This window comes from Filicampus tigris, chromosome 16 (genome assembly GCF_054856515.1).
Source record: "Filicampus tigris isolate MCC_2025a chromosome 16, RoL_Ftig_1.0, whole genome shotgun sequence".
Lineage (NCBI taxonomy): Eukaryota > Metazoa > Chordata > Actinopteri > Syngnathiformes > Syngnathidae > Filicampus > Filicampus tigris.
Window position 1 is genome coordinate 6,668,908 of NC_141232.1, and position 9,656 is coordinate 6,678,563.

General features: G+C 42.3%; 1 protein-coding gene across 1 annotated transcript in view; it reads right to left on the reverse strand.

The window, feature by feature from the left end:
• Positions 1-1,309, reverse strand: part of LOC147134386 (uncharacterized) — a 28,300-nt gene extending 26,991 nt beyond the window's left edge. The window contains exons 1-2 of the mRNA XM_086054699.1: positions 1,137-1,309; positions 507-620 (exon numbers count right to left, since the gene is read on the reverse strand). The gene's annotated coding sequence lies outside the window, so the exon portion shown is untranslated. The remainder of the gene's footprint in view (positions 1-506; positions 621-1,136) is intronic.
• Positions 1,310-9,656: the final 8,347 nt, after the last annotated feature.

The following is a 9,656-nucleotide window of genomic DNA, read 5'->3' on the forward strand; positions in this document are numbered from 1 at the left end:
GTGAATTTTTGGAATGAGAAAAATAATAGCCTGTGAGGCGTGAATTTTTGGAATAGGTTAAGACTGGAATCATATGCATTATGTTGAAGTAGATGCATGTAAAAAATAATGGGAATAACATTTTCGAAATTTCGAAATTATCTCCATAGTTTTATTGGCACGTGGATGATATGACTTTGCAGGTGAACCAGTGCTGTCCCTTCAAGAGCATGACATACCGCAGTCTATTTTCTTTCCTTCTCCTCCCTCATGCGAGTTAATTCCTGCGAGAGAGCCGTGTGGCTGCTCAGGTTCAGTGCGGGGCCTTATCATTGATGCCCCTCTCATGCAGAGGTTAAGGGTCACGGGAAAAGGAAAAGATTTATTGCAGCTGCAGGAAGGCAAATGCTCTTTAAACGCTCAAGTAGGAGAGAAATGATTCGGCGTGGCATGCAGCGCGGTGGCCAGGTTAGCCTACAACGGACATGCTATTGCGTAATGACATATTATATTATACACACACGTACATAATATTCCCCTCGTTGTTCTGCCGTGCTTGCATATAATTACTTCAGATTCAGTCAAACAGAGGTGAGCTGGGATGGGAGTGAGTTGGAGCCAGGGCCCAAGAGGTGTTCCAGCTGCAGCAAAAAAAAAAAAAAAAAAAACGGAAGGGGAATTGAGACGGTGATGGGAAGAATGCATGCAGGGTGCAGATCAAAGTATCGCTCCCCGGGCCGTGTGTTAAGCTTGACCGCATGGGCAGGACGGTTAACCGCACTCTGGTTTATATGCAACCTTAGCTGGACTAGCATGATCTAAAATCGATCATCAGGTAGTTAAAATGTCCTCCATTATAATTTGGATGTATTTCATTGAATGTGATTTTATTTATTTTATTTTTATGATGAATGGTCATCAAGTAAAACATATTTTTACCAAGGTATTTTATAGCTTCACAGTTAACAAAAAAAAAAAAACCCTTTTTTTTTTTCAGTCACGGGGATATTCAAGACTGTAAATATGTATTGAAGTATCTGGAAGAGAAGCCAAGTTTTGGTTTGGCACAAAATGGCCGCCGAGCAGTAAAAAGTATCAGGAGTTGATGTTGACAACAGGTATGCGTTGGAAGAAGGGCAGAAGGAACAGCACTTAGCTTGTCTGCAGAATGACTCGCAGGCGGGAGACAGCTTCCAAGCAGGAGAGAGGAGGATGTTATTCCCATCATGTGCTATATATCAACCAGTATGTTACAAATTCAAGCTTGTTTCGCCATCTTCCTCTTGGTTTGATGCAATTTGCTCCATGGGGCCGTGAATTCTGATCTTTACCACACACCCCAGTCACCTGTGCGTTTCCTTTTAATCCTGCCTCACTTCCTGTTCTTTGGTTGTACTTCCTGTGTCACTTGTATCAACCTACAGCACCTAGCAACATCTAGCAAGCTAGCCAATCAGCTACATTTCTTTCCTTCTATCTATCTATCTATCTATCTATCTATCTATCTATCTATCTATCTATCTATCTATCTATCTATCTATCTATCTATCTATCTATGCAGTTAGCTATAGATGCTAGCATTTATTTGAAATGTGATATCACTCTTGATCTACTTATCTAGCTGCTTCGCTTCCGGTGCTAGTTGTGCGTTGTGCTCCAGGCTATGTCAGACAAGTGTGAGTTTCAGGCCCCCGCTGTTCTCTTGTCATCCCTCCTCACACTCTTTGTCTATTTCAGTGCTACATTTGACCACTTTGACCACAAAGCGTATGTCTGTGTGTGCCTTGTGGTTTGAGTGTGAGGCAGTGGCCAGGATTCCTGGTCAGCTAACAAAAGAAACACACGCATACACACTAATGCACACACCTTGGATTAAAGTAATGGCCTGACCCTGATCCTTCTTATCTGATGACCCCTCCCCACCCTCCCAAAATGAATCCCCCCCCCCCCACCCACCAACCAACCCCCCCCAAACCCCCACAGCCAGCAGCCAAGTGGCAGCCAGCATTGCTTTGCTAGGCGGAAGAGGAGAAATGTGCACCTTTGACGCACGTGTTTGCACAAACTGCCTTTTGTTCGGCGGCTTTTAAACAAATAGCGAGCGCCGTGCCTCTAGCAAAAATACACAAAGATCAACGCGGACAAAGTCCTCCGGGCAGGCGGCATGGCGGCCTCTCCGGGCCAGATTCCATCGGGCGCACGCTTGACCTGTTTACCCAAAGCTTATTTTACCCTCTCTCGACCGACTTCACTTCCCCCACCTTATGCACATCATCCACATTTTGTTTTCTCGTACGATTACTCATTACCTCTCACCTTTTTTTTTTTCTTTAAGGCTCATTTTCTCGACTAGGATTCAGCATTTCTTTCACGCTGAGGCCAAAGCATGAGCGCAGATGTTGCTGAATGCTCACAGATGTTGACAAAGAGGGAGAAGCACCTCTGGATAATTTCAACACGGACCTTTACAGCTATTTAGGATCTTAGCGTTGTTTCATGTTGTGTGAATGCTGAGAGGCGAGCATTTACACAGGTATGCATCGGAGAATGCAGTCTTATTGTTTTGGAGTAAACGCTGAGAGACAATCATTCCCACAATAATCAGTCCGTCAAAAGAATGATATTTAACGAATGGTAATGGATTCAAAGTGAGAAAATGCTGAATATAACTGTAGGCATTCACACGAATGCTATTTTGCATTGAAATATTTCTCCTCTTATTTTTGAGGGAATACTGAGAGATGAACATCCACACTAATGCCATTGTGCATTACATGAATCCTTTTCCTTTTTGTATGACTGCTGAAAGACGACACATTTTTTTCTTCTTTTTTTATATTACGTGAATGCTATGGGACCGTTGTTTAAGCAAATGCTACTTTGCCTCCAAATATTTTGTTCATACATTCATGCTAACGCTATTGTAAGCCAAAATGTCCTTCGACTTGTGGTGCAAATGCTTGTTTCTCAGTGTCAAGTTGTTAGATTTTCATCGCCCCCGCCTTGCCATAAGTCGAAAATTTCAAATAAATACCGATTTCAGAGCTACGTTTGAAGGTCCTGCAATGCTTGACGCAAAGTGATGACTCACCTTTTGAACTTCCCCTCTGCTGGGTGATTTAGCGTCACCAACGTCAAGCTCGGCTTTCTGGCCGCTGATGGGAGCCATATGGCGATGCCCGAGAAGATTAAATGCCGAGCGACTTGCATGTGTGCGATTGTGTCACGACACTGAAGCCTTTGTAGTGTTTCTGCACCTCTTTAAAAGAAAAAAAAAAAAAAAAGGCAAACTCCCCGACCACCTAATGACTTCTTGACCGCATGGCTGACAGACGCTCATTCCGACTGCAAACACGGCGCGTCATCATGCCAATGATAATGGTTTAGACATGATGGAAGTGTGGATTTGAACGTGTTTTGCTAAGGCTACTTCTACTTCTTCTCGCAAACACGGCCTAATCTGTAGGAAGCTGCAAAAGTCATGACTCTCCCATTCCACACCACCTCCTTCAAACCATGTGGTCCCCTTTACTATCCACTAAGACCCGCTCCTTTGCCTTAGCGGAGTACAATACAATAAACACATCCGACATCCAATACTCAAGCAGGATGCCCCTAGCCAAGGGGGTTGTAATATGGATTGTAGAAGCAACATATTGAGAGACCGCTTACACAAATCTATTTTTAATGGAAAATGGTCATTTTGGCCGTGTATTTACATTTAGGAGAAGTTCAACTCTACTGCTTCCGTCCAAAAATAGTATATAAAAACGGATGACATACGCGTGAGCTGAAAAGAAGGCATAGAAATAATTCAGAGATATGTTTCTAAACATAGTATACATGTTTGGAAATAATTTCTGTAAGCATGAGAACGATTGTGTTGATACAGTGTTAAACGTTTTTTCACTTTTGGAATTTTCCTGATTCTTTGGGTGTGTTGTTAAAATGTTGCCTAATGACAATACATGGATGTCCCGCATGTGTCGCCACATTGTTGGCCATGAGTGCAAGCACATCACAGCGAGAAAGGCGGAATCACGAGGAGGAGAAACGAATGAGAGATTTAAAAAAAAAAGTGCAACTTGACAGCCAGCGTGTGAAGAGGGGCTTTGCACTGATTTGACCGCATTAGAGTTCCTCATTGTGGAATAGACCTGAGACAACCCGGTGAGATATATCCCAGCCACTGGAGGCTTTACATCGCCGCTCACACATCAAGTTATGGTAGGCATAGGAAAGATGCTAGACGATTGTGCGTTTATATTGCCTTTTTGTTCTGTTTTGACAAAATTTAAGGCAATTTCAAACACATTTCTGACTTCTTCTGTGCACATTAACAGTTCAGTCCTTTTGTGAGAGAGAGAGAGAGAGAAAGATAGCAAGAAAGAGAGAGAGCGAGAGAAAGATGGCGAAAAGATAAGTGGTAGACAACACTGCAAAGTCGCGGGGTGGGGGTGCGTGGGTGCACGGATTCTTTCCAAAAACCTGTGAGCAGCAGAGACATGTGGCACAGGCAGCTTCTCGCCCGCTCTCTGGAGTGCAGACAGACATAAGCCAGCCTGACTCCAGGCCACAACAACTTGACTCTGCCGAGGGGCTTTAGTCATACGCCTCACCATCTCAGAATCAATCTGGGACTTTTTTTTTTTTTTTTCAGCCAATCATCCTTGTCCACATACGCTAACCAGTTGTTATGTCCATTATGTGGATTATTGCGCACAAGAAGCAAAGCAATGGCAGACCCCGCCTCCATCTCGTGCTTGCTCACATGAGGGGCCGTAAGTGAATTTCACAGCTTTACGACATAATCAGTTAAATATAGGTCATTACGGCATTTCTGCAGGGAAGTTGAAGGACCAAATCATGTGCCGCTGGCAATAAATGTTATGTTTTGCTGAGATGCATCCCGTGACTGGTGCTTTAAGGCCCCTGCAAACTTCCTGTATCCAGATGCTGAAATGACTTTACGGGCCAAACTATACTTTGAATGTCGTGAGTGAAAGCATTAGTTACACTGTGGAATATTCATCACCCCTCCCTTAATACTCATGTTGAAGAACCTGCTGAGGCCTCCAGGTGTTGTTGCTGACTCATCAACTTTTGACACTCTTGAGCCACGTTGTTGCCCAAGTGTATTTACTAAATTCTCTTGAAACGATTTTGCAAGCTTTGAAGCAATGGCAAGGAAAATGTAGGTCAGGTGTCTACACCCGTTCTCTAATCTGGTCCACCAGGCACAGACATGATCGAGGGTTCTGTAATATTTGTTGCGTGAATGTTTTTGTTTTTTTCTAAAATGTATTAATTAAAACATTCTATAGTGATCTATCTCATGAAAAATCTTATTAAATGATTTATTGCAAATATGAAATCAAATATTACCATTATTTAATTTTTTTATTGTATTAATGGAGAAATAATTGTAATTTCTGTGTCAAATTAATCATTTATTATCAAAATTAATTATTTTACATCCACTTTTTTTTTTAATTTTTTTTTTTTTATACCTAATCTACAAATGACAAATTTGCAAATCAAGTGTGACCCTTGATGTCATATTTTTACCCACTGGTGACCTACACCAAAAGAGCGAATCCAAGCATTAGAAGATGTTGTGTTCGGACTAGCGCATGGAATACGGATGAACAGAATGAACGAAAAAGAGTTTTTGTGACAAGAATTTTGGACCATAGCTTGAAATTTTAGGTCGAATTCCAAATTTATGACATCCAAATGGTCCACTTTATAACAAATGCTAGTAAGGTAATGCTAAGCTAAGCTAAGATAAGCCAAGCGAGTATTAATATAGATTTTCCTTATTTGGTTTGGTCTGAGAGCAATCAGGGTCAACATTCATGAACTATAAAGTCGTTCATCTGTAGATGTGGTTAACACTGAGTAACCCCGCTCAAGATCCTAGGATAAGCTAAGCTAACTGACTAGGCTAACTGAGCGAGCCTGAAGCTGGCAGTAGCGAGTTAAGCAAATGACTGTTTGTAGTAATTCTCTCGCCTTGAGGTCTGTCGTCGCAGTCACAAGCGAAATAAAATCATCTTCCTGTCTTGTGAAATGCACGCTTGTGAAACGTTAGCATAACCGAGGCACACGCCCGCCATCTTCTCCCATTGCAGAGTTGGGTTGTGCGCGCTGGTGCTGCTGAGTTGGTTGCTGTCGGAGGCTGCTAATAACAGCTGCCAGATGTGCAGAGTCCCTCGAGCCCGTGCACATTCTCACAGACAATGGAATGCTTGTGAGGAGCCCCGACAGGAAGTGAGGTCAAGGCTCGTGCCCCCTCCCTTAAACTAAAAGTGCCGCAGCAGGCAGCTCCAGCGGACAAACTCCGGAGAGTGTCCCGTCGTAAAAAGTGCCGTCTGCGACTCATCCCGTTGTACTCGCAACCTGAAACGTGTGAAAAAAGAGCCCTAAAAAAAGGAAAAAAAAAAAAAAAAAAAAAAGCTTCTCTACAGCCTGACTACTTTCCACATACCAGCTGCTGCGGGGGCGGCGGGGAGTGCGCGTTGCACAATCTCGTTGCCGTTCTCCCCCGAGTCAACCACGGGCAGACACGACGTGAGTCAAAGTAGCTGAAATGCCTCAGCGCAGACTCGTCTGCTTTTTTTCTTTCCACTGGTGAACTCTCACTCAGCGCCGCAGGTGGATGTTGTGAGCTGTAGGCCCCTATGTACGTGCTCTGATGTCATTCAGCCAGGTATGAGCAAAAGGGGGAATACACCCTATGCAGTCATAATTACAGGGAGCCCACCCAAGGGATTATTACGCTCTTGGGTAACTTCATTTGCACCTTTCCCAGAAACCCAAAAATAAAATGTAAAACTATAAAAGTCAAGTGAGCAGTACTATTAATGGCACTACACCATTGATAAGACAAAGTAAAGCTGCAGAGACACACCACTTGGTCAATGAAATAATAAGGCTCGTTCAGGTGACAAAATTTTGATTTTTTTTTTTTTTTTTTGCTCTCAAGTTGCACAATTGTGATATGTATCATGGCAGAGTAGATATATAAAATTAATGGAGTTGGATATCTTCAAATCAAAATCGGATTCTTCCACATGGGTGAAAATTTCTTCCGTATCAGATATCTCCTACCCTACCGATTGGATATAACACTAAGTGCGATCTTGATGTCATCAAAGTGCAACCAATCAGTGAGTGTGTCTGTCCAACTAAGACAAACACATAAAAACCCACTGTAAATTTAAAATACACTAAAAGCATAGACACACACATTTGGTTAGATGATGATATATTAGAGGTATGTCCTGAATTAAACTAACATGTTAACTAAACCCTAGGTAAAGTTTAATATTTGTATTTATTATGTATTATTGTTTCCTTTTGTATTGTCACTGCCCGGCATTGACACTTGCAGTTATTTGACAGCAGTATTATGTGTTTTTTTTTTTTTCTGGTCTGCGACACATATTTTTGTCAAAATACCCCAAAGATTAAAAATTCAAGCACACTTTTCCCCTCTATTTTTTTTTTCTTTTCTGAAATTAGCCTGTTTCAAGGGGTTGGTCCTCTCTCATGCAAATGAGCCTCTGCCCACCCCGCCCCTCTCTACAGTGGAACAAAAAGGAGCACCTAGGTGCCTGCTATAAGTTGAGCCCCAAATCTAAAAAAAAAAAAAAAAAATGTGCATGAGCCTCTACAAAGTCAGTAAAACCATGGATTGTATTTTCACTCATGGCAGCAGCACTTCATCACCAATCTGTTGGACGCTGTAAACTTCCTATTCGTTTAAGTGTGAAAATATCATTAAAGACCATGTAAATCTGACACGGTTGGGGCTTTAAGTAACATGAATCCACTTCCTCGGGCAACTGGAAGACTGAACTCTGCTTACGAGCACGATGAAAATCTATAACCTCAATACACCGGAGACGTGACATCACGACCGCGCGAGATGACTTGCCCAGTAATGACTATGAAGACGTTATTAGCTCTGAACACAAGGAGCACCTGCCTCAGTGAATGATGATGACTGACAAGCCCTGAAGGCCCAATGGTGAACATAGCACAGCATCACGGCGGTTAGACGCTAATGTTCATATGTTTGGTCAGTAAGTAGACCCAATTGACATGTGAAACGCTGCCACGGGTCGCATTTTGAAAGCGCAAAAAGCCCCGATGCTTCTTTCAGCTACTCACAGAGGAAGCGAGATTAGTTGGGAAAAGCGAGGACTCGGTGGCACGCTGGGATCTGCGTCAGGGGGAGAGGAAGTGAGGAGGTGGAACATCTGGACTTGATTTGTGCTACGCTCCGACCCGGGGAAACGGCTCCAAAAATAGGCTGTAAAACGCATTACCTCCGCCAAGGAGGTTATACTTCTACTGTGTTTATTTGTTTGTTAGTTAGAGGCCTTAAACTGAAGATTTTACTCAAATTCACAATGAAGAATGAAGGACATAATAGGCTAATATTTTGAGGTACCCTCAAATAGGGCCGTACTGGGCCCAAAATTCGGCATGGGAATTTGAGACTATGGCGAGGCCCCGAATACTAACCAATGAGTGATGACAGCGATTTTCAGTCTTTTTGGAATGGACTAAGCATCATACAACAGTCTGCAATTTGGCAGTCTGACACACCTGTCTGGTTATTGCTAGTTCCTTCTCCATTCTCTTCTTTCTTCCGCAAGACCACCACATCTTCGACCTCCTCCTCCTCACCAGCACGACTGGGGTGCCTCGGTGACACCTCTGCTTGTGACATTCACCGCTGATGTTGCTGCTGCTAATAATAACAACATGAAGTAATATGTAAGATAACGTAATAATATTACGTAATACGTTCTATACACAAAGGCAATCCATGTAAGATAAGACAAGCATAAAGCTCACGCACCTCTTGAAAGCTTTCTTATGTCAGAGTAATCCAGCTCATTTGTTCACATATCAAGCAATGTAAATAATCTTTAAGTACTTAAAGTGCAATGTTATTGTTGAACAGTCGTCAAATTATTTATTAAAAGATGGCTGTGTTGGAATTAGGACATATTAAAAAAAAAAAAAAAAAATCACCGCTCGGGACTTGTCCCGAATTTCCCAATGGCCACCACGCCCCTGCCCTCAAACTGCTAAATTGTACCATTCAAGTACAAGTTATTAACAATTTAGCAATTTGTATTCATTCATATGTATTAGCAATGTCTTCCTATGGTAAAATGTACATTTCTTCTTTTCCCTAAATTAACAAAATAAGGAACATCATAAACCATTTACCACATTTTAGTCATGTGAGACTGATGTGCATGTTCAAACTCAATACAATCAAAGCACTTTTTTCAGTGAAGGTACCACTGAATTTATTCCACATCAGTTCGTTATAGTTAGTTAGTAAGAAACATTTCACATCTCATCCGAGAAGGTTCAAGAAGGCTTAGTTAGGGATGACCAGACTATTGCTGACCCAAACTAGCAATGAATAGTTTTAATTTCATTTTTTTTTTTTTTTTCAATAAATGCATTTATCACATCACACCACTGGAGCTGACTATACGTTTTGTGTGCGCGTAAGAGAAAGCGTTTGTGTTTGTGTCTGCGTGCGCGTGCGCCTGATGGCGTCATACGCGCGCCTCCCTGCCTCTGGAGCGTGTGCTTGCGTGTGTGTGTGTGTGTGTGTGTGTGTCAGAGTGTGAGATTGCGTC